The 25,101-nt window shown below is 37.2% G+C and overlaps 1 pseudogene; it reads left to right on the top strand.

Annotated features, from left to right (window-relative positions):
• Positions 1 to 24,096, top strand: part of LOC136243430 (uncharacterized) — a 29,181-nt pseudogene extending 5,085 nt beyond the window's left edge.
• Positions 24,097 to 25,101: the final 1,005 nt, after the last annotated feature.

The raw sequence follows: 25,101 nt of genomic DNA, 5'->3' as shown, positions 1-25,101 counted from the left end.
TATGCCCTGTAAAAAGATCAGCTAGAAGAAGTTACCTTGTAGAGAGTTCAGCTACAACAAAGCCATCATGTAGAGAGTTCAGCTACAAACAAATCACCTGTAGAGAGTTCAGCTAGAAACAAGTCACCCTGTAGAGAGATCAGCTAGAAAACAAGTCACCTTGTAGAGAGTTCAGCTAGAAGAAGTTACATTGTAGAGAATTCAGCTACAAAGAAACTACCATGTTGAGAGTTTAGCTACAAACAAATCACCCTGTAGAAAGTTCAGCTATGAACAGATCACCCTGCAGAGAGATCAGCTAGAAACAAGTCACCCTGTAGAGAGTTCAGCTAGAAGAAATTACCTTGTAGAGAGTTCAGCTACAAAGAAACCACCATGTAGAGAGTTCAGCTACAAACAAATCACCCAGTAGAAAGTTCGGCTATGAACAGATTACCCTGTTGAGAGTTCAGTTAGAAACAAGTCATCCTGTAGAGAGATCACCTAGAAGTATCACCTTGTAGAGAGTTCAGCTACAAACAAATCACCTGTAGAGAGTTCAGCTACAAACAAATCACCCTGTAGAGAGATCAGCTAGAAGAAGTCACCTTGTAGAGAGTTCAGCTATAAAGAAACCACCACGTAGAGAATTCAGCTGCAAACAAACACCCTGTAGAGAACTCAGCTACAAACAAATCGCCCTGTAGAAAGATCAGCTAGAAGAAGTTACCTTGTAGGGATTTCAGCTACAAACAAATCACCCTGTAGAGAGTTCAGCTACAAAGAAATCATCATGCAGAGAGTTCAGCTGCAAACAAATCATCCTGTAGAGAGTTCAGCTATGAAAAGATCACCCTGTAGAGAGTTCAGCTAGAAGAAGTCACTTTTTAGAGAGTTCAGCTACAAAGCAACCATCATGTAGAGAGTTCAGCTGCAAACACATCACCCTGTAGAGAATTCAGCTACAAACAAATCGCCCTGTAGAGAGACCAGCTAGAAACAAGTCACCCTGTAGACAGATCAGCTAGAAGAAGTTACCTTGTAGAGAGTTCATCAGCTGCAAACAAATCACCATGTAGAGAATTCAACTACAAACAGATAACCCTGCAGAGAGTTCAGCTAGAGTCAAGTCACCCTGTAGAGAGAATCCTGTAAAGAGTTCATCTACATACAAGCAGATCACCCTGTAGAGAGTTCAGCTACATTTCAAGTCACCCAGTAGAGAGATCAGCTGCAAATTATCCTGTGGGGATTAATTGACATGTAATAAATATATGCTCTCTTTTTATATTATGAACTCTTGATATATACATTATATATATAATTTGTACATTTACTGATAAAATCAGAATGAGTTAGAGTATTTATAAAATCTGCTTCATCTTTTTCTTTTTCCTGTGGTAAAGAAAAATATTTAGGTTAAAAAACCCCAAAGCTGGCCATAGGCCGGCTTTGGGGTATACAAATACAAAAAGAAGTGAAATCTAATCAAAAACAGCCAAGCTGTAAAAAAGGAGTGCGGCCCTTGAAAAGGCTATGGTGAAAAAAGATGTGAAATCCAAGGTGGCGGCCAAGAAATGGCTGTGATGGTAGGTTAATGGTAAAAATTTTAATAAAGACAATTCAGGTGAATTTTGTGCCAATTGACCAAGCGGCACCAAATTCACCTGAATTGTCGTTATTAAAATTTTTACCATTAACCTACCATCACAGCCATTTCTTGGCCGCCACCTTGGATTTCACATCTTTTTTCACCATAGCCTTTTCAAGGGCCGCACTCCTTTTTTACAGCTTGGCTGTTTTTGATTAGATAATAGCTTCATTGAGAATCTTACACGAGTTCATAGCAAACTGCAGTACTAGTGTGATATGAACAAGCCTTCAGTGAGCTAGCTGCCTTGTTTGCTATTTTGCCTGCAGTTGGATTAGCCAGAAAAAAAATTGTAATATGCAATGAGAGTCATATTCCACAATATATCCATATCATTTAAAGATTAAGCAATAAAATTATCAATTTTATGCATGTTATGTGCTGTGTAATATATAAACCTTGATCATAATTATGCATTTTAGGATGTGGAAAGTTGTGGTCATTTGATGGGAACTGGAAACTGGTGTATCCTGTTTGCATGTTCCGTGTTCCAAAAGATATTTCTGGATTCTCCGGCCAATTGCATTATGTGGATGCGTGTCCTAATGAGCCAAAGTTTGGTAAAGCATTTTGTAAAGATCATTGCATAGATGCCAGTGACAGGAACATTCCTACAAAGTTAAGGGAATACTTGAAGTACTGTGCTAGTGCTAACACCAAAGGTATACAGTATATACACAGAAGTATTAGTCATGGTATACAGTGCATTAATTATGTGCCGGTCATTATATATAATAATTTTTGCAAGCTTAAGGGTTTGATTTAATTCCTAGCATGATTAGAATCCTTAGATACTGACCTTGTCATTGATAAACATTCATGGACTTTGTAAAACTATATGGGCTATCACTATGCACGTTCAGGGGCATCAGAGTAAAAGTGAAAGTGGTACGGCTCAGTCTGGGGGGCATGTCCCCCAGGAAAAATTTGAAATTACACATTTTGAGATATGCAGTTTTGGACTGGAATACTGTGTGAATGGTGCTAGCTACTTAGCTAACTACCTGGCAGTTTTCAATGATAAAACTGGTCAGTGATCAAAAAGTACCTGTTTAACACTTAAATCTTACCATTTGAGTTTACCAATAAGAAATAAAGCGTAAGAAATGTTTCTAAAGCAGACACAAATCCAAACCTAAACATAATGATAATTATTTTAGAAGTGCTTAATACAGACACAGTCGACATGAAACTGTTTTGAGCGAAAACAGGTTTAATAAGTGTTGTTTCTGTCAATTGTTGCCATTACATATATGCTAAGTATTGCATGTTCACTACTTTTAGTCTTAGCTTCATCAAGTTTGCAAGTTTTATTTTATTCCAGCCAAAAAGTGGTGAGGCTCTGGCCTCACTGGTCACACCTACTCTGACACCCTTGTGCAAGTTTCTTACGTATGTACGCATACAGAATTGATCTTGCTTTTATTTGGGTTCATAGGGATTATGATTAAATTGCAATCACATAATATGCCACGTATATAATTACTGTGCAATAGGGATGGATGATTCTGAGAAGCAAAAAGAAAGAAGTACACAACAATCTACAAGTGTAGAAGGTAAGACGATTGGATCATCTGGTTCTATAGCTAGCCAAGCACACATGTCAGCTGCAGATTGGAAAGGTAAGTTTTGTAATTGCATAGCTACTGTATGTATGTATGTATATACAACCACAAAACATCATTTTAGTCTTATACTGTATTTATGTGCAGTAATACATACACACTAAGTATTGCAAGTAACAATGTACAAAGATACTAGACATATGTGATCAAATTTTTAAAAACAGTTCCAAACCACACATGAAATCCAGTGTATTTCTTCATGTATTTAATGATATTTCTATATATGCATACCTATTTCCAGGTATTTCTAATATCATAATCAGTAATTTAACCATGTTTGATTTGAAATATTATGGAAAATGTAACATTGCTTATGTGGCAGTAATAAATATACTGAAATAAAAATGTGTGATTTGGAACCATTTGTCAAAACCCAGTCACGTATATATACACCGTATTACAACTTCCTTATGTGTGATAAGTATGGTTGTACTGAATAAGTAGGCATTAGTAGGAAATCATATGGCTTCATATACTTCCGTGCTTTAAAAACAGCTTTGCAATAAATTTTACCTTGTTTTTCTACGAAATGTTGTTTTAGTTTATTTATGGGGTTTTCTATATACATTAAATTGTGACCACAAAATATGCTAACAAAATAATTTACAATAGATGCCGATATGGACGATTCTGAGAAGCAAAAAAAAACAGAAATATGCAACAGCCTGCAAGTATAGAAGATAAGATGATTGGATCATCTGGTGCTATAGCTAGTCAAGCATACATGTCAGCTGCAGATTGTCAAGGCATGTTTTATAATCATGTATATATGTATAAACATCCACAAATATCATAATTAGTCTTTTATGTGTAGTAATACATACATGTGATACTTACATATGCATGCTATTATATCTTCCCATGCCTGCATCTGTTCTACTAGGTGAAAATGCACAGCTTTATTAATTAATTAACCCCTAAATTCCCATACTTCAATTTACCATACATTTTGTAATTTAAAGTTTTAAACGTAGCCATAAAATAGTTTTTTTTTCAGTTTAAGTACAATTATATATATATATATATATATATATATATATATATACATATTCCTCATGTTGTTTCTATTGTAGGTGTAATGTCAGCGGTAAAATCATATCCCCAGCTAGGTGCTCAACTTGACATCAAACATAAAGATGATTATGTACCAGTTTGCAATAAAGATACTGGAGCTAAAAGACAACTGCAAAAGTGGAGCCGTGGTCACTTTTTTGTTGTTCGTGGAGGAGACTCATGGCAACCCCTATATCAGTAAGTAATTTCACAATACATAATAATCAGTAATACTATGCTGGGGTACTTGGTCCTAAATTCCATGACTTTTCTCAGATTAATAAATTAGTGATACTATAATCAGTGGCGGATACAGGGGGCTGCAATGGTTTTGACTGAAACCCCTCTGAAAAGTGCACATGCCACACAATTAATTTACTGAATTAGCAAGCAATAAAGTCGAGAGATTAATTACTCATTGTGTAGTGAAAAATGGACAACTTTCATACATTAGTCCCTTTAAAATCACCAAAAAATGCAACTACAGTGTTTAGCGCCTATTAAAATAATTATCGTTCTATTTAAGATTTTGGCAATATAGCCTGTGCACCAACTCATTATACAAATATGTACATGTCGTCTGTCCAATATGTATCCAGCTTGGCCTTGAAATTGTTTAAGGAGCATGATTCAATAACATGTTGTGCATTCACTACACGGTAACAGAAAAAATTACTTCATAACAAACAGGAAGAATGGTGCTTGTAAAAGTTTTAATTCATGCATGTCTTCTGGTAATTCCTGATGACCATGTGAATAAATCATTAACATCAATGTCTACTAAACTGTTGTTTTAATGATTACAAGCTATTTTAAGACTTTAAATCTTTCTGCAAAGGCCTGGAATGGTAAGATTCAACTACATATGAAACAATGTTTCGGGGTGATTTTATACATTTCTAGCTACCAATGGATGTTTGTTATATAAAACTGACACCCCTTCTGAAAATTCCTAAAATCCCACTGATAGCTAATTATACACTGCTATTATGTAATAATAAAAATAATATTTACCAGTGGCCAAATACTTTTTTTGCAACTACCCTAAACCTGAGGGTTGGCGGCTGGAATACAGTAATAATAATAATATTGTTCAAGGTACGTACATTATTCTGCATTCTGTACTGTCATGCTTGGGAGGCTAAGAGAAGTCTTCACCAATTGGGGGTCTGGGTGAATGCTTCCTATAGGAAATTTTAGTTGTGATGAGATTGAATCTGGAAACAATTTTTGAGAGAAATGAGATCTGAAATAGTGGCTGAAAGAGACAAATTAAAAGCTACATACATAGTAGTTAAGCTGAAGCTATGTTTAAAGGCGATTTTCTTTATGTGTTTATTAGTGGACTTTTAGAAAAGAAAGATTAAAATTAAGCATTTTTGAATTAAATGATGGAGCAACCACAAAAGAGAAATTTTTGAAAAATAGCTAGGTAGCTATCTCAAGATTGGATATGAAGACAATTTCAGTCAAACCACTCCAGGGACCATATAAGGGTAAACACGTGCACATACATAACTTTGACTATACATGATAGCCACAACTAGCCAAAAGTCATTTACAACTAGCCCCCTTTTATCTGCTGATATTTACAACTGATTTGAGCTAGTAATCCATGTATGATCATGTAAGCATAATAATTATATCTTAATAATTTTACATGGTCAACACATTTCCTATTCATGAAAAATTAATATGATGCATGCTGCATCATTGGTAAAGAAACTTGACTTTCATCCTTTCATATTGCTATAACAATGATTTGAATGTGCATCTATGTTATCTAAACTGTAGGTCTGAAGGCCCTGCCCAGGTGTTTCTAATAGCGCTTTCTTGGATGGTTGCAGCACTGGGAAAATTGAGTAGAGAAGAATGAAAAAAGATAACCATTTCCTATGATAACATGTGTCATGTGGATAATCTTCGAGTTGCTAGACAGCCACTTCCACTTCCAGGAGATCTTAGCCACCTTTGGCTTGATGTAAATAAAATAATTGATTCTCTACATATAAAGAATCATAAGGATAAAAAGTGCCATGAAAGGTATCATCCAAGCAAACTTAAGGATGATCACAGTGACTTTAATACTATGAGCTGTGAGCAAACTTTCGCGTGGATCTCCAGGTACAAGAAGATTGTATGCTCAATGGGAAAGCGTCATCATCACTTCTTCCTACATAGAATGGTGAAGAGAAGGAACAAATATATCTCATTCTGTTATGCAAACAATAGAAGGCCAATACAACTAAAAGTACACCATTGCACTGAACATTCTTTATAGTAATATACGTATGCAACAGTGAGATATATATATATATATATATATACAAATTCATCATTGTGTAGTTCAATATCACTTGTGCTAACTCTATAAGTCCCTGTGTATACTCAATATGCTTAGTTCTCACTCATTCCTCAATGCATGGCATGCAATTACTTCAGTTCTGGAGAAAATTCTCTAGTCACTTTGTTTTGAATTCTGATTTACCTTGCACACACAAAAGTCATGCAACCTTCAAAACCCAGAAACCTCTCGGCAAGCCAAGCTGTATATACTTCCCTTGATAATATTTATATCTTACAAACACTTGGTTGGCAAAAATGTCAAGTTTTCCAACCAAAAGCATCGCCTTACAAAGCATTAAATTTTTAATCTTTAAAAACCTAAAAACCTTTATGTCAGTCTAGCTTCATACTTCCCTTACTAACATTCCAACATTATAAAACCCTCGAAAACCTCTATGTCAGTCTAGCTTCATACTTCCCTTACTAAAATTTCAACATTATAAAACCCTCGAAACCCGAAAACCTCTAGCTTCATACTTCCCTTACTAACATTTCAACATTATAAAACCCTCAAAACCTGAAAACCTCTATGTCAGTCTAGCTTCATACTTCCCTTACTAACATTTCAACATTATAAAACCCTCAAAACCCAAAAACCTCTATTTCAGTCTAGCTTCATACTTCCCTTACTAACATTTCAACATTATAAAACCCTCAAAACCCAAAAACCTCTATGTCAGTCTAGCTTCATACTTCCCTTACTAACATTTCAACATTATAAAACCCTCAAAACCCAAAAACCTCTATTTCAGTCTAGCTTCATACTTCCCTTACTAACATTTCAACATTATAAAACCCTCAAAACCTGAAAACCTCTATGTCAGTCTAGCTTCATACTTCCCTTACTAACATTTCAACATTATAAAACCCTCAAAACCCAAAAACCTCTATTTCAGTCTAGCTTCATACTTCCCTTACTAACATTTCAACATTATAAAACCCTCAAAACCCAAAAACCTCTATGTCAGTCTAGCTTCATACTTCTCCTACTAACATTTCAACATTATAAAACCCTCAAAACCCAAAAACCTTTATGCCAGTCTAGCTTCATACTTCCCTTACTAACATTTCAACATTATAAAACCCTCAAAACCCAAAAACCTCTATGTCAGTCTAGCTTCATACTTCTCCTACTAACATTTCAACATTATAAAACCCTCAAAACCCAAAAACCTTTATGTCAGTCTAGCTTCATACTTCCCTTACTAACATTTAAACATTATAAAACTCTCAAAACTCAAAAACCTCTATGTCAGTCTAGCTTCATACTTCCCTTACTAACATTAAAACATTATAAAACCCGAAAACCTCTATGTCAGTCTAGCTTCATACTTCCCTTACTAACATTTCAACATTATAAAACCCTCAAAACCCAAAAACCTCTATGTCAGTCTAGCTTCATACTTCCCTTACTAACATTTAAACATTATAAAACCCTCAAAACTCAAAAACCTCTATTTCAGTCTAGCTTCATACTTCCCTTACTACCATTAAAACATTATAAAACCCGAAAACCTCTATGTCAGTCTAGCTTCATACTTCCCTTACTAACATTTCAACATTATAAAACCCTCAAAACCCAAAAACCTCTATGTCAGTCTAGCTTCATACTTCCCTTACTAACATTTCAACATTATAAAACCCAAAAACCTTTATGTCAGTCTAGCTTCATACTTCCCTTACTAACATTTCAACATTATAAAACCCAAAAACCTCTATGTCAGTCTAGCTTCATACTTCCCTTACTAACATTTCAACATTATAAAACCCAAAAACCTCTATGTCAGTCTAGCTTCATACTTCTCTTACTAACATTTCAACATTATAAAACCCAAAAACCTCTATGCCAGTCTAGCTTCATACTTCCCTTACTAACATTTAAACATTATAAAACCCGAAAACCTCTATGTCAGTCTAGCTTCATACTTCCCTTACTAACATTTAAACATTATAAAACCCAAAAACCTCTATGTCAGTCTAGCTTCATACTTCTCTTACTAACATTTCAACATTATATAACCCAAAAACCTCTATGCCAGTCTAGCTTCATACTTCCCTTACTAACATTTAAACATTATAAAACCCAAAAACCTCTATGTCAGTCTAGCTTCATACTTCTCTTACTAACATTTCAACATTATAAAACCCAAAAACCTCTATGCCAGTCTAGTTTCATACTTCCCTTACTAACATTTAAACATTATAAAACCCGAAAACCTCTATGTCAGTCTAGCTTCATACTTCCTTTACTAACATTTAAACATTATAAAATCCAAAAACCTCTATGCCAGTCTAGCTTCATACTTCTCTTACTAACATTTCAACATTATATAACCCAAAAACCTCTATGCCAGTCTAGCTTCATACTTCCCTTACTAACATTTAAACATTATAAAACCCGAAAACCTCTATGTCAGTCTAGCTTCATACTTCCCTTACTAGCATTTAAACATTATAAAACCCTCAAAACCCAAAAACCTCTACGTCAGTCTAGCTTCATACTTCCCTTACTAACATTTCAACATTATAAAACCCTCAAAACCCAAAAACCTCTATGCCAGTCTAGCTTCATACTTCCCTTACTAACATTTCAACATTATAAAACCCAAAAACCTCTATGCCAGTCTAGCTTCATACTTCCCTTACTAAGATTTCAACATTATAAAACCCGAAAACCTCTATGCCAGTCTAGCTTCATACTTCCCTTACTAACATTTCAACATTATAAAACCCAATAACCTCTATGCCAGTCTAGCTTCATACTTCCCTTACTAACATTTCAACATTATAAAACCCTCAAAACCCAAAAACCTCTATGTCAGTCTAGCTTCATACTTCCCCTACTGACATTTCAACATTATAAAACCCGAAAACCTCTATGCCAGTCTAGCTTCATACTTCCCTTACTAACATTTCAACATTATAAAACCCAAAAACCTCTATGCCAGTCTAGCTTCATACTTCCCTTACTAAGATTTCAACATTATAAAACCCGAAAACCTCTATGCCAGTCTAGCTTCATACTTCCCTTACTAACATTTCAACATTATAAAACCCAAAAACCTCTATGCCAGTCTAGCTTCATACTTCCCTTACTAACATTTCAACATTATAAAACCCTCAAAACCCAAAAACCTCTATGTCAGTCTAGCTTCATACTTCCCCTACTGACATTTCAACATTATAAAACCCGAAAACCTCTATGCCAGTCTAGCTTCATACTTCCCTTACTAACATTTCAACATTATAAAACCCAAAAACCTCTATGCCAGTCTAGCTTCATACTTCCCTTACTAACATTTAAACATTATAAAACCCGAAAACCTCTATGTCAGTCTAGCTTCATACTTCCCTTACTAGCATTTAAACATTATAAAACCCTCAAAACCCAAAAACCTCTACGTCAGTCTAGCTTCATACTTCCCTTACTAACATTTCAACATTATAAAACCCTCAAAACCCAAAAACCTCTATGCCAGTCTAGCTTCATACTTCCCTTACTAACATTTCAACATTATAAAACCCAAAAACCTCTATGCCAGTCTAGCTTCATACTTCCCTTACTAAGATTTCAACATTATAAAACCCGAAAACCTCTATGCCAGTCTAGCTTCATACTTCCCTTACTAACATTTCAACATTATAAAACCCAATAACCTCTATGCCAGTCTAGCTTCATACTTCCCTTACTAACATTTCAACATTATAAAACCCTCAAAACCCAAAAACCTCTATGTCAGTCTAGCTTCATACTTCCCCTACTGACATTTCAACATTATAAAACCCGAAAACCTCTATGCCAGTCTAGCTTCATACTTCCCTTACTAACATTTCAACATTATAAAACCCAAAAACCTCTATGCCAGTCTAGCTTCATACTTCCCTTACTAACATTTAAACATTATAAAACCCGAAAACCTCTATGTCAGTCTAGCTTCATACTTCCCTTACTAGCATTTAAACATTATAAAACCCTCAAAACCCAAAAACCTCTACGTCAGTCTAGCTTCATACTTCCCTTACTAACATTTCAACATTATAAAACCCTCAAAACCCAAAAACCTCTATGCCAGTCTAGCTTCATACTTCCCTTACTAACATTTCAACATTATAAAACCCAAAAACCTCTATGCCAGTCTAGCTTCATACTTCCCTTACTAAGATTTCAACATTATAAAACCCGAAAACCTCTATGCCAGTCTAGCTTCATACTTCCCTTACTAACATTTCAACATTATAAAACCCAATAACCTCTATGCCAGTCTAGCTTCATACTTCCCTTACTAACATTTCAACATTATAAAACCCTCAAAACCCAAAAACCTCTATGTCAGTCTAGCTTCATACTTCCCCTACTGACATTTCAACATTATAAAACCCGAAAACCTCTATGCCAGTCTAGCTTCATACTTCCCTTACTAACATTTCAACATTATAAAACCCGAAAACCTTTATGTCAGTCTAGCTTCATACTTCCCTTACTAACATTTCAACATTATAAAACCCTCAAAACCCAAAAACCTCTATATCAGTCTAGCTTCATACTTCTCTTACTAACATTTCAACATTATAAAACCCAAAAACCTCTATGCCAGTCTAGCTTCATACTTCCCTTACTAACATTTAAACATTATAAAACCCAAAAACCTCTATGTCAGTCTAGCTTCATACTTCCCTTACTAGCATTTAAACATTATAAAACCCTCAAAACCCAAAAACCTCTACGTCAGTCTAGCTTCATACTTCCCTTACTAACATTTCAACATTATAAAACCCTCAAAACCCAAAAACCTCTATGCCAGTCTAGCTTCATACTTCCCTTACTAACATTTAAACATTATAAAACCCTCAAAACCCAAAAACCTCTATGTCAGTCTAGCTTCATACTTCAATTCCCTTACTAACATGTCAACATTATAAAACCCGAAAACCTCTATGCCAGTCTAGCTTCATACTTCCTTTACTAACATTTCAACATTATAAAACCCAAAAACCTCTATGCCAGTCTAGCTTCATACTTCCCTTACTAACATTTCAACATTATAAAACCCGAAAACCTCTATGCCAGTCTAGCTTCATACTTCCCTTACTAGCATTTAAACATTATAAAACCCTCAAAACCCGAAAACCTCTATGCCAGTCTAGCTTCATACTTCCCTTACTGACATTTAAACATTGTAAAACCTTCAAAATCCATAAGCCTCTATAGGCCAGTCAAACTGTATACTTCTCCTGATGATAGCACTAAGCTATATCTTGCAAGCACTTCGTTGGCAACAATATCAAATTTTCCAACCAAATTAGCTAGCTAGTTACTATACTGTCTTAAGAAACATTTTAATCTTCAAAGCCCTCAACACCCAACAACCTCTTTAACATGCGAGTCAAGCTCCATGCATGCTTAATTTCTTCAACTACCAAAATTCAAAAAATATTATATATACAATCTTTAAAACCCAAAACCTCCTTCCCAATCAAGCTACACACTTCCACCACAGATTGAGTTCTCAATAAGCATCACCATGATCTCCTCCTTGTCAGTCAATCAACAACATATTGGTAAAAGCAGAAGTAAGGTTTCCAACCAACTTTTATACCGTATGTCTCTATATGGCGTTTCTGCTATATAGGACTACTTCCTACATCTTCCTAATCGTACATTGAAATCTTTCAACCCTCCACAGCTGTCTCCTGCATGTAGCTACACTTCTCCATTACCACTGCAATACCTTACAAGATTCCCAAAACCTTAAAACCTTTATAACCAGGCTTTATTCACATTTAATCAACTATTTTCCCCTATATTGAGCCATATCTAAGTACTGTAGGTATAAAAATAGTTAAGTAAAAATTAGGTACAATTAATTAAGTATTATTAAGTAAGTTAGTTGTTGATCCCATAATCATTAACAGAGTCACAAAATTTTCCAATAGTTTCTAATTTAACAGCATGATTGGGCTGGCTGTTCCATAATCTAAAGGTGGACGGAAAGAAACCAAATTTATGAACATTTATCCTTGAAAACAGTATCTGATATCTTCTGTCATGGCCTCTGGTAATGGACGTAAATGGGGATAATTCAGATGGTAAATTGAGCATTGCAAGTCCTTGAAGATCTATTTACTTTTCTTCTTGCTTCTAGGCGAGACCAGTTAAAAGATGTAATTTCAAGTGAATGATATACAGACAATATGATTCAAAGTTTTAAAGCCCTTGGTTATCTAGCTATTTATGCAGAAATATGTATAATGTCAAAACCCATAAAGCATTTTATTGTGCCTTAGGCACCCGTAATCTAACTGCTAACTCCTCCAGACCACTGTTGATATGAGTAAGCAATGGCAGCAATTGATTATCACATTACACCCTCAGTGAATATCTAGCTTCTCAAGTTGTCTCATATGTGTTAATTGACTTTCTGTCAATGCCAGTTGGTTTTCTCTCTCATGATTGATATTTTTTTCCCTTTGCAATTCAATTAAAACATCAATAGATAATATGGAAGAAGGCTGTGTTCATAACGTGTTGGAGTCATTTGGAGTACATATAAAATTACTGTCCTTACTTAACTAACAGCCTCTGTAGCTCAGGGTTGTTGTCGTAATGTTCATGATGTAGAACTAAGCCTCAGCCACTAGCATTATAGTGATGAAAATATGTATACATGTAAAGAACAAACACCACAAACTGAAATCAATGCTTTTGTTTCAGGTAAAACTTGAACCAATCTTGTAGGATACATGAGACATCATGATGTCATAATGATTTATTGTAATAAACTGGCTTGACAGGTTTGAGATCACGAGATCATGCCATAGTGCATGGCGTGTTTGCGGACAGAAAAACTTTTGTCCTTGGTGTCCAACCTATTATCTTAAGGTATATGGACATATAGTCCAAAGGTACATGTTGCGTTAGTATGGACTAACGGTCCATACGAGCACTGGATTAGTGTATGGTAGGGGGATACGGATTTGTTGGGTACCGGTATACTAAGCTTTTTTACCAACCTCCGATACTAGCTCGGATACTAGTTTTACAGTGCACCGTAGCCTAGACCAGGAGACCTGGGAGAGGTATAAACTGTGCAGTAGCTAGCTGAGCTACGTAATGTGACAAAATTACATGATCAATGGACACGAAAATTACACATTATAAAGGTTTTCGCTAATCCACGGAAATTTAATACCACAAATTTCTTGCCCTACGGTATCGAGTTATGCTTGTCTGAAGGCATCAGACAGTCAGTCAGTTACTCAGTCAGTAGAAAATTCCGTTAAATATATATATTTTTAAAATTCTGTAGCAACTTGTTGAAAGCGTTTCGGGTCGATCTGAAGGCTTGTTTGGGCTTAGTTTTACCAATACTGCCCCATCCTCGGCCCCATCATCATAATCGAGGCTGATTTTTGGGTGATGTTATTTCGTAGGCCATGCCCACTCCTTTGTGCTCCCTACTATACAGTACTATCATACTGTATGGTACAAATAGGCATGTGAGACCTCAGGCAGCGTGCGACCACAAAATGGAATACATAGAGAACCACTTAGTGCATGCATGGGCATGGCAAGGTGTTCCCCAGGGCACAGTCCTCGGCCCAACTCTGTTCTCTATCTACATAAACGATCTACCAGAAACTATAATACACAGCTCCAGCAACACATCATCATCATCAGCAGCAGCAGCATCTAGCCATGTTTTATAGTATGCCATTGTTTATTGTTTAGGCGGCAAAGTGTGCTGCGGCGTTTTGAAATTCTTGTTTACGATAAAAATGCCTTAGTTTGTCAGCACCGCGGTCGTTTACGCTGTATCACCCTCAGTACATGATGGTCGAGCGTAGCTATTAGAAGTCTACGGTCAGCAGGGGAGGATCCAGGGGGGGGGGGGGGGCTTTGGGGGCTGAAGCCCCCCCCTTCATATTTAGGCTTTACTTGATCAATATGATGAGTATTGTAATGAAATTTTGTCTTAGCATAATTATATGATCACTAATATACAAATACTCATAAAACCACCTTATAAACATCTTTCCAAGGTATTATCAGTGGATTTTTGCTAAAGTTTATGCAACAAGGAGCCGGATCAGCATTGGAGGTGTACAAGATCGAGATACTCTAATAGAGCAGTCAGCTAACTACTCTAATAGAACATTCACTAGAAACATGTAGTTGGTTCTGTTATGGAATTTTTCCAAATCTGCCTGCACCTATACATACAATGAAGTGCATTGGTCTGTTTAAAGGGCTTCATTCTGCTTGTGTAGTTAATATGTATGGAAATACTTAATTCAGGTACACAATTTCCATTGAAAATGCTCTCGGATTCAATCTTGTATTGTTCAAATTTCAAAATTTTCCACTTTCAACATAACATGCACCTATTCAGTGTTGTGCAATTGTGAGAAGGGTGCATCATGTACTTGGTTGTCTGTACCTACCCAAACTTTTCCATTAGCAAAATGCTTCAGAGAGACCTATATAATCTAAAGGCAGTATATAAAATATCTACAGGTATGAATTTTATGTGGAAATGTCTCCAAATTGCAGTATTTTAGCATCTATTTTTCAAAATTTTCCTGGGGGAGCATGCCCCCAGACCCCCCTAGTTCCAGCATGCTTCGCATGCTGGGAAGTGTGCTTCACACACCTCTACCCAAGAGATTAGTACCTTGAGTTAGCCCCCCCCCCCCCTTTTATAAATCCTAGATCCGCCCCTGGTCAGGTCCACCCGAGGTCCGCCGGTTCCCTGAGTACCAGTTGTAGTTAGCTATCAAGGTATTAGCTAGTCATGGCCGCCAACTTTACTGTTATTCTGAATGGTAAATCAAGTGAGTTTGCCAGTATCTCTGCAGTTGAATGATCAGGTATTTAAAGCTGTAAAAGAGCCATCCTAAAAAAAAAAAAAAAAAAAGAACCATCCTGAGGATGGCAATTTTGAAGATTCCGGAGGGTGTGACGTTTTTTCAGTTTAGACTGCATGGCAGACAAACTTAGTGCCATTATGGCACATGCACCTAATTATTTAATGATTTGAAGGGAGACTACATCAGTTCTAAGAACTGCTTTTCAGCAGTGCCCTATACAAAGTACACAATATTATACAACAACAACAAAAAATACTTACACAAGACAAAACAAAATTTACAAAACATAAATATGTACAACACAAAAATTCTTTAATTAACAAACAATTGTTTGTAGGTAGCCTTAAAATTTGACAAGCGGTCAGTACCACACAAATTGGGAGGCAAGCTATTCCAAATAAGTACTCCACAGTAGTAAAAACTACTCTTCCCAATTGATGAATGGATTTGCGGTACATACAATCGATGTTTATTTCTTCCAGTATGCCCTGTATATGCTTCAGTTGAAACAACCAGTCTTTTAAATACCTGGGAGATAGATGATGTAAAACTTTAACCACTTGCACAGCAGTATGAAAACGTCACCTCTCTGCTAGTGTTAACTTGACATAAGAAGAGCAAGCTGAAATACCTTTCAAAAAACGAGAATGTATGCGTTCCAGCCGCACTGTCAAGAAGCTAGGTATACTGCATTCAAGTATCCGAGATTTTTTGCTGGAACAGCTACCTGGCGCAGTTAAACTTGGCCCGCACCGGGCTTTGGGTACTGCACACAATGCCGGGAATATTTAAGGGATACATTGCCTTTAGGTCTAAAGAGAAGATTTTACGCTATGCTCCCCTTTTACTCTAAAGGGAAGATTTTATGCCACTCTTTGCTTTATGTACTTAATGGGAAAATTTTACACCAAACAAATGGCGTAAAACCCAATGCAAGCAATCTCTACAGTATCACACACAATGGGAAGATTTTACGCCAAACCCCACACATTACACAACACAAGAATACTACCACTGACATAGTTTCTATGGAAACAATGAAAAGCTGTGTACTGGGTAACCATGGCAACAAAAATAACTATTCTGACAGGTGGCTGAGATGCTCATTTCTTCAAACTTTCACCCTGTGGCCTGGGTCAAAAGCTGCTGCAAAGAAATTTTTCATTCAGGTCTCTTACTAAGACCAGACACTTATTTGAACCCTGTCACAAGCTATTCAAGACAATACAGTATGTACATTAGTGTATCCTACAAACAATTTTACAAATGCAGCCTCATTGTTGACTTACAATGACCAGTATCCATGGCAACAAGTACAACCTGACATCTGTATCAGGAAAATCTACTTCATGGGCACAGCTTAAATTTGCTTTTCGTCCAGTGGACCAAGCAAGCACTCACTGTCCTTAGCTGGTGCTTACTGTGCCTTCCTCTTAAGACTGAGCAGCATTAGAATGTAGTGTTAAGTCAGGTACACTCCTATAGGATGTTTTCACTCCATCATTTGCAGTAATGTACTAAAGAGCAATGGCTTTGTCATTTTCATAGAATGACTGCATGGCTCCATAGAGCGAAAATTTTCTGTCACAGCTTATGGCTAGAGCATTTGATTTCTCTTTACCATTCGTGTTATGTGGACGCTTGTCCACATGGACGCTTGTCCCAATTTCCAGAGGATATTTGGGAAAATGGTTTGCAAGGCATCTTCAAATGTTTCAGCCTGGTCCACCACTGGACCCAATGCTTTGCCCCTGCCATTTTGATGTCAACAGTCCTCATGCTTGATGGTGTCCAGACCTCCATGCAGTGCCTGCAGTAGTCAAAGATTTAAAATAGTTGTAACACGGGCATGAGGGCTTTGCCTGATATGTATGCTCAACTGCCAGAGGGCCACAGGCCCAAGTGCAGAGGACATACACATCAGGCAAACCCTGAATGCCCCATGTTACAGCTAATATGTAACACTTATCAGCCTGATAGCCTGTACAGGGTGATCAATCACCCAAGCCAATACGAGTGTAGGTACTGAATGTATTATAATTTATATATGCATACCTAAAGTTTTTGATTATGGGTCAGCAGCTAGTATGTCCTGGTCACGTTCAATTACGATGAACGGACATATCCTACAGATATCATGGAGATGCGAGTTTAATGTTTTAATCAGTGCTATTGAATTGTTTATGGACGAAGTACGGAGTTTGCCAAAGGCCTAGACAGGTAAGCTTGCTTGTAGAGTGGTTACTCTGTGCAGAGTGAGCTTCGTGATGGGGGCATGTCCATATTCGAAACTACGTCACAGTGCAGAAACGATCGTTGAATAAGCTATAGCATTACCTCAGCCCGATGTTTTTCAACTCATAGAATGGTGAAGATAACAAAACAGTCTCTCTGTTTAAGTGGTTTTCATGGCGAAATTCAAGCCGGCATGCATCCAAATCACACGAGTATTAATCAATCCCCACTATTGATTTTGGCCTCAACGTCTATATAATCACTGCCCAGTTGTAGCCCGGCTACATTTCGTATGTAGCCCGGCTAGCTGGGCTACATATGAAGTGTATCCCAGGTGGTTCCTTTGATCTGAGATCCCCCCCTTCAAGAAATTGTATACAAGATCGAGATACTCTAATAGAGCAGTCAATTACTTTAATAAAGCAGTCACAATGTCCATGAGGCAGTGTAGCTTACCTATGAAGCTATAAATAGGATTTTATTTTACATAACAGACGTGATATATTTGGTAAAGGATAACTAGCTATTATTGTTGTGACCTTTTTTGTTTGTTTGTTTGTTTGGTCTTCAACTGTTTTTCAGCAAGGTGCCCCCCTCTTTCCAAACTCTGGATCTGCCCCTGTATAGAGCTGCTTAGAGTTTTGCACTGTGGGTTTAAGTTGAACATGTTGGTTTAGTTAGGCTAGGCATTATTTTGAAGGAAAAATAATTGAGTCAGCATTGCATAGTTCAGTTACTAAGCATCACCAAATAATCATTTTTGCAACGTGGGGATTGTTTTTTTACAGAGTACATTTCAACTGCATGAAAAGATGCCTCAGACATTCCCAACCTATACACCAGTGGCGTAGCCAGGAAAAAATTTTACCGAGGCAAAGTTTATATATTGACCTAATTAAGAGGGTCTGCTTCTGACTCAACTGATTCACAATTACTTTCAATTTATTATTTATTATTAAGGCTTTACAGCACAAGTACTGAAGGTCTGTAGGACACCTGGTCCTACAGCCTGTTTAAAGTTGTTACATAAAGTGTGTTTGAAAAGGTGGGGAAAGGAGAAAAAATCCATGACTGGACCCAGGCAGCCTCAAACCTGCAGCCATCCGATTAACACTCGAACGCTTACAGGAGTCTGCCAGGCGGTCAGGATATTTTCTTCTTGTCAATTTTAAGTATATATATATCCATAAGAAAGTATGGGTGATGTAGCATTTTCAGGTTGACTATCTGGTTGGATAGAGGAAACTGTTTCAGAAGACTCTGAGCATTTTTCTACATGCCATAAGTAATGCTCCAGCTTAGTTAATGCTACAGTATACCATGCTTCAATCATTAGACTAGTTTAATTGCATTCAACACACCCTACTCCGGAGATATTTTGAGTGTCAGGCCATCCATGGAGGTCATAGTCATACACACTATACTTTTAAATTGATCTGATGTGATGTTTAAGTCACAGATTATCTCTATCATGTGATGCTCAACTGCATGTGCTAAGTATGTCAAGCTAGGAAGCCTGGGGGCATGCTCCCTCAAGGAAAATTTGAAAATATATACTTTGAAATGGCAAGTGGAGGCTGTTTTTTTGATTGTAACTGCTAATGTATGATACGGATGTAATGCATGATATGGATGATCAATTAGCTCAATGCAATGCCATGCAGTTGACTCATTGGAACTTTTGAAAAGTAATGTAAAGATAATTAACAAATGTAAATGATCAAGCAGTGTATTGAGAACAGTGGCTGTAATCTGTACTGAATGTTCTATTAGAGTATATTACGATGACTGCTCTATTAGAGTATCTCGATCTTTTTTAAATTACAAATTCAAGTAGTTGAAAAGTGGCTTGGTCCAACACCATGTCACCATGGGTTCCAGCCCTGCTTAGCACTACAGCCATAGATTCTCATATTTTGTGTGGTACAGTAATGCTGTCTAGCAACGTTTGAGTAGAAAATCCGGGGTGGCCTGCTATGCCTGTTGTTGAGCATTTTTACCGAGGCAGCTGCCTCGGTTGCCTCAATGGTAGCTACGCCACTGTACACCTAAGTATTTATTTTATCCACAAAGTGGTTAATTAGTTATTTGGTTTAAAATGGTATCACTACAACCAGTGAAACCCACAATCATTTCTTTTTGTTCCCAAAATTTAAACCTATGATTGATGTTTGCAAACCTCTGTATAAAAGTAATGTGGTGACTGCTGGTTTGTCTTTCTTCACCTATTAGGTGAGCATACCAGAATGGCATATACCATGACCACTCGGAATTTGCCTGATATATATGCCTGCACCCTCGGGCCTGCGGCTCTCAGGCTTGGGCATATATATCAGGCATATCCCTCATTGCCATGGTATAACTATTAAATATGACTATATTTTACAAAGTTAAAATAAACAAGTACATTCTTAGGTCATTACTACCAAAAAAATCAGTCATTTGAATTGCAGGTAAAACAACCCGAAATTTTGGGTCATTTGTACCCATTTGAATTTACAGTGTGCTAAACTGGTCCAATTCCCTAACTGCACGCTAATTGGCAATGTAAGTATTGAGATAAAGATTTTCATTGATGGTGTTTTGGATTGCAGATGTTACCATTGACAAGAGCTTTTGTGAGACAGACTTAAATTGACAGGATGATTGTGGAGGTTTCTGCTGGAAGATACCACATCGCTGTGAATAATTCCCCTTATCCACCTCGGCATCTGCAGGAAAAACATATACAAACTCTAATAGAAGTTCATGGATTCTGCAATTGTTTTTAATACAGACATTTGGCAAATGTGGTTGCATTCAGTACACTTCTGTACACCATTGCATTTGGCCATCCAGTAATTGATGGTCTCCTTCTTCCCATGCATTATCACTGATGTTGAATTCTTAGAAGTACTAGCTTTTCCAAATTGAATATCTTGTCACAGATAATGCTCTCCACTATGTTGTGGAAGCAAGGTGACATTTTCTGTGTAGTGAAGAGCATTGCCTACATTATTGTCATGCCAGCTAGGGAACAAGTATCTTTCTTTGTTAGTTGATGTTAACTTCAGCCAGTTTCCTCACCATCATGCAGTCTTTTCAATATTGATAGCATGTGGTTTCCTTTTCCTATTCAGAGCTTTGAATGGCTTTTTGTCCTTGCCCTTCACCTGCTATAGCATTTTGTCCTTTTTGCATAAGTAGCTAGCCTGGATGCTTGTTCCGAAGGTAGCTGGTTTAACAGACCGTAAAATGAAGCCAGCAGCAGAAGTCTGATGGATAAAGATTTTCCACCATTCTTTAGATAAGCTTGGTGGACTCCTGCTATGTGCAGATGGATCACTCCTTACTATCTTTTGCATCCAGGCAGTTTCACCTCCCCATACCCACTCTGTCAGTTTCATGTTCTTAGTTCATCAACTGCTCGAATTAGTAAAGGCGGCTTAGATGTTCTGTCTTCTTGTACCACTGCTGGCATCCAACAAAGATCACAGCAATACTCTGGACAAACAATGGCTACATTGTCTTCACCAAACAATTCAAGCAAAATCATTCTTCTGCACTTTCCTTAAAATGTGCACATGTATAAGGCAGGGCCAAGCTAAATTACTGTGCAGAGTTGTTTAAGTTTTAAAAGCTCTTGTAGCCACATCACCTGAACCTCATCATTATTCCATTTTTGTATGCATCTTGTTTTCCTATTTCCTTCATCTTCCCATAGTAGCCTAATCCCTTTAAATCAGTACAGTAACAATTGCACCTATATACATAACATGCAAAATCAGTGTACACTATGGTGCATTGATCACCAACTAACTGCTTAATTCAATCAGTAAAATTGTTGAAATCTCTTGAGTCTAGAGATACGGTTTGCCTAGATCCATCTTTCCTTTTGAAATTACATGGCTCAGCAGCTAAGTATGCATTGTCACAATTAACCACACTTCGTGACACTACCGGATCTCTTAAAAGAGACTTCAAGGCATCTTCTACTTGGACTGTGACTGTGGCAGAAAGTGTCATGATAGGAACATTTAACAGCAGTACATGCAGCTCTTCACATCTCTTATACTTCTGCCTGAAGTCCCATTCATACACCAAATGTGCCTTATCAATGGCTACTAAACCAAGTTGATTCTGTCTACATGTATATATTTACAGCCTGTATCTTTGCAAGATTTCTATCTGCAGAATCAAATAACCACTCTGGGCTAACAAACAAAAAAGATTATCAGAGATTTATCTGCCAGGGCTTTACTTTCAGCATGCTGGTGATCCTAAGTTGTATTGCAGGTCTCTTTTGTTCAATTCAATGGTGTGGTCTTGCAAAAGACTTATTGTTGGCGTAGCTAACAACTAAAGTTACCAAGTTGGATAGCACTTGCACACAGCAGTGAGTTAGCTGTTTGATATTATTAATGTTAGAACTCTTTTTGGTTCCTTGTAAACTATTATGTCAGACTGTAATGCTGGATTCTTACACCCTGAATACACCCTGAATAATCAGTGCTAGGACTTGGGAAGCATCTTGATCATAGGAAGGGGGGCTGAGGTGCCCCTCAGTCAGCTGAGGGGGGCTTAGCTCCCTCTCAGAATGGTATCTCACCAATATTATCCTTATAAGTGGGGCTGAAAACTGTGATAAAGATCGATATACTCTAATAGAATGCTCAAATACCCTAATAGAGCAGTCAAGGCCTTTGATAAAAACATGAGGAAAACATGCCTTCAGCGGGAATTGAACCAGGTACCTCTTAATTTGAGAGTTGGTATCTTACCACTGTACCAAGTGTCTACAGGTGGCTAAAGGCTGTTTTGTACTGCTTTATATTCATTAACTCTGTAGTCAACAGCTAAACCTTTGCTAAAAGAGGTTTTTATCAACTGTAAATAGCCTACTTTTGACTAAAAGTTGGTGTTTTAGTTAAAATGCTTCAAACTGTACCTATAAATTAAGTTTGGTGAACTTTGAAACATTGTGAAAACTAAAATGGCTAAACTTATGGGGGCGCAACCCCAGACCCCCTGCTGCCAGAGAGTCTATACTCTGGTCAGCCCCCTCGCATCAACTACTTTCTCTGCCACTGATCCTGACAACTGAAAATTGGTATGTTTGTGCTTGTGTGGTTTAATTGATGCACACTATTTGCAGTGCAAACACATGTATTTTTGTTACCATGGTTACCTAATAATGTATAGCTTGTTCTTGTTTCCATAGTAAACCATGTCAATTTGTGGTGTTACTGTTAGGTCATGCAGTGTGTGGGGTTTGGCGTAAAATCTTCCCATTATGTATGATACTGTAGAAACTGTTTGCATTGGGTTTTACGCTATGTGTTTGGCATAAAATTTTCCCATTAAGTACATAAAGCAAATAGTGGCGTAAAATCTTCCCTTTAGAATAAAAGGAATCAACTGTGTAAAATCTTCCCTTTAGACCAAAAGGCAACATACCCCCAAACTACGCTGTTATATGTACGACCCGGGCTTTGCCTTTGGTCGCCTATATAGTAAGTACTGCTTGGCCACCCAGCGGCACTCACATATAGCTATCAGCTCTTTTGTCGCCAGTTACTTTTTATTGGTGGGCCCCTTTTTTACAGCCAAACTGTTTTTTCATGGAGGATATAACTACACCTATAAAACAACTTGTTGTTATTGTTATTATCTACTTTACCAGTTAGGCACTGGAGGGTGTACACAGAAGGGAGAGCCTGTTTGAGGTGTTTACCCATAGCCTAGGAGCCTAAGCGAAAATCTTTGAGCTAAAATATCCTAAAGTGAAATGGGACAAATACTTAGAAGGGCTAAAAAAAAGTCAACCCCATCGTGACTTGATCCAGATTCCGGCCAAGCGCCACAACTTTGGGGAGGCCACCTAAGTAGGGAAATGTTCAGTGTTGGGAGTAACATGTTACTTATGTAACGCGTTACATAATATTATTACTTTTGTGGTAACTAAGTAATATAAACGAAATACACTATAAAAACAGGTAATATAACTCAAGTTACTTTACTTACAAATGTAACGCGTTACCTATGTAATATTGTTACTGTAACGAATCTAATATTACGTAATATTGCTACTACAAGTAACGAAGTTACTAATCTCGTTAGTGACTCTACTATGTCTTGGACCCATCATGTTGCTAATGTGTGCCGTAAAATGTCGTACTATCTATGTTTGCTTAGGTCTCATCGACATGTTGTTGATAATAGTTTGATGAAGATGTTATTAGAATCTCTGGTATTGTCTCATTTGTCTTAGTGTGTAACAGTTTGGGGACCATCACTGGGAAGCACTCTACTGCAAAGACTTCAGAGGATGCAGAACCATGCAGTAAGGTTGTGTTATGACCTAAGGAAATATGATCATGTGTCTGGATTTTATCAAAGATTGCGATGGTTGCTTTTTTTTTTTATTCAGTTTAAATCACTGTGTTTAATGTACCACCAGTACCACCAAGTTAAATGTATTCCACTTGAACCACTGATTGTTTTTGGTGGAACTACTTCTTATAGTACAAGGACACCAGTATATTTTGCGAACATACCTATGTTCCGCTTATGCTTTACTCAACGTTTTTTTCGTTATAAAACCATTCAATGGTGGAATGCATTACCATCATCTGTAACTGACTGTATTAATTCTCCATTTTATGAGTATGTGGATGTCCTTAAGCAGCACTGTGACTCACTCCTTTGATAACTTTAACCTGATTGTGTAACTATATGCATGTTTGTGTGTGCGTGTTGTAAGTTGTTTACCTTGGTTGTCTTTGTATTGGTTATACCTAGTTTTGTGTGTATTATTTATGTATTGTAATGTGTCCTTCCGGGCAAGGAAGAATGGCTGTAGCCGATTGCTCGGAGGTTAAATATATAAATCAAAATCAATCAAATCAAAATCGGTGGGGACTATTCTACGGAACGGAACGGAACGGAACGGAACGGAACGGAATGATGGACTAAACTGCGGAACGGAATGCTTTCTCAGATTGAAGCTTGCAGCTTACCATTGCTGTACAAGTTATCAGTGGCACTTCCAGCAGGTAATCAAACGTTACCCCAAGAAAGATAAAACGAATTTAAGGATCGATTGTGGGTTCTTGTTGGTTGTCATTAGTAAGTCTTAACGAAGTACTAATTGTGGGAATAGCTGACTCAGTGTGTTCATCTTCGGATATATCAAGTAGGGAACTAATGCATGACTTGTTTTTATTAGTATGTGAGTTATTTTTACTTACTTGACTTTAGAATGTACAGTCTGAGGCCCAGCTGCAGCCTTTCTAATCGGCATAAATCAGTATGTGTATAGCTACACTACAAAGGAAACAAGTATGGTGACTAGCTGAATCAACT

The sequence above is a fragment of the Dysidea avara genome, chromosome 13 (assembly GCF_963678975.1).
Source record: "Dysidea avara chromosome 13, odDysAvar1.4, whole genome shotgun sequence".
NCBI lineage: Eukaryota > Metazoa > Porifera > Demospongiae > Dictyoceratida > Dysideidae > Dysidea > Dysidea avara.
This window is presented reverse-complemented; position numbering and strand designations above follow the sequence as displayed.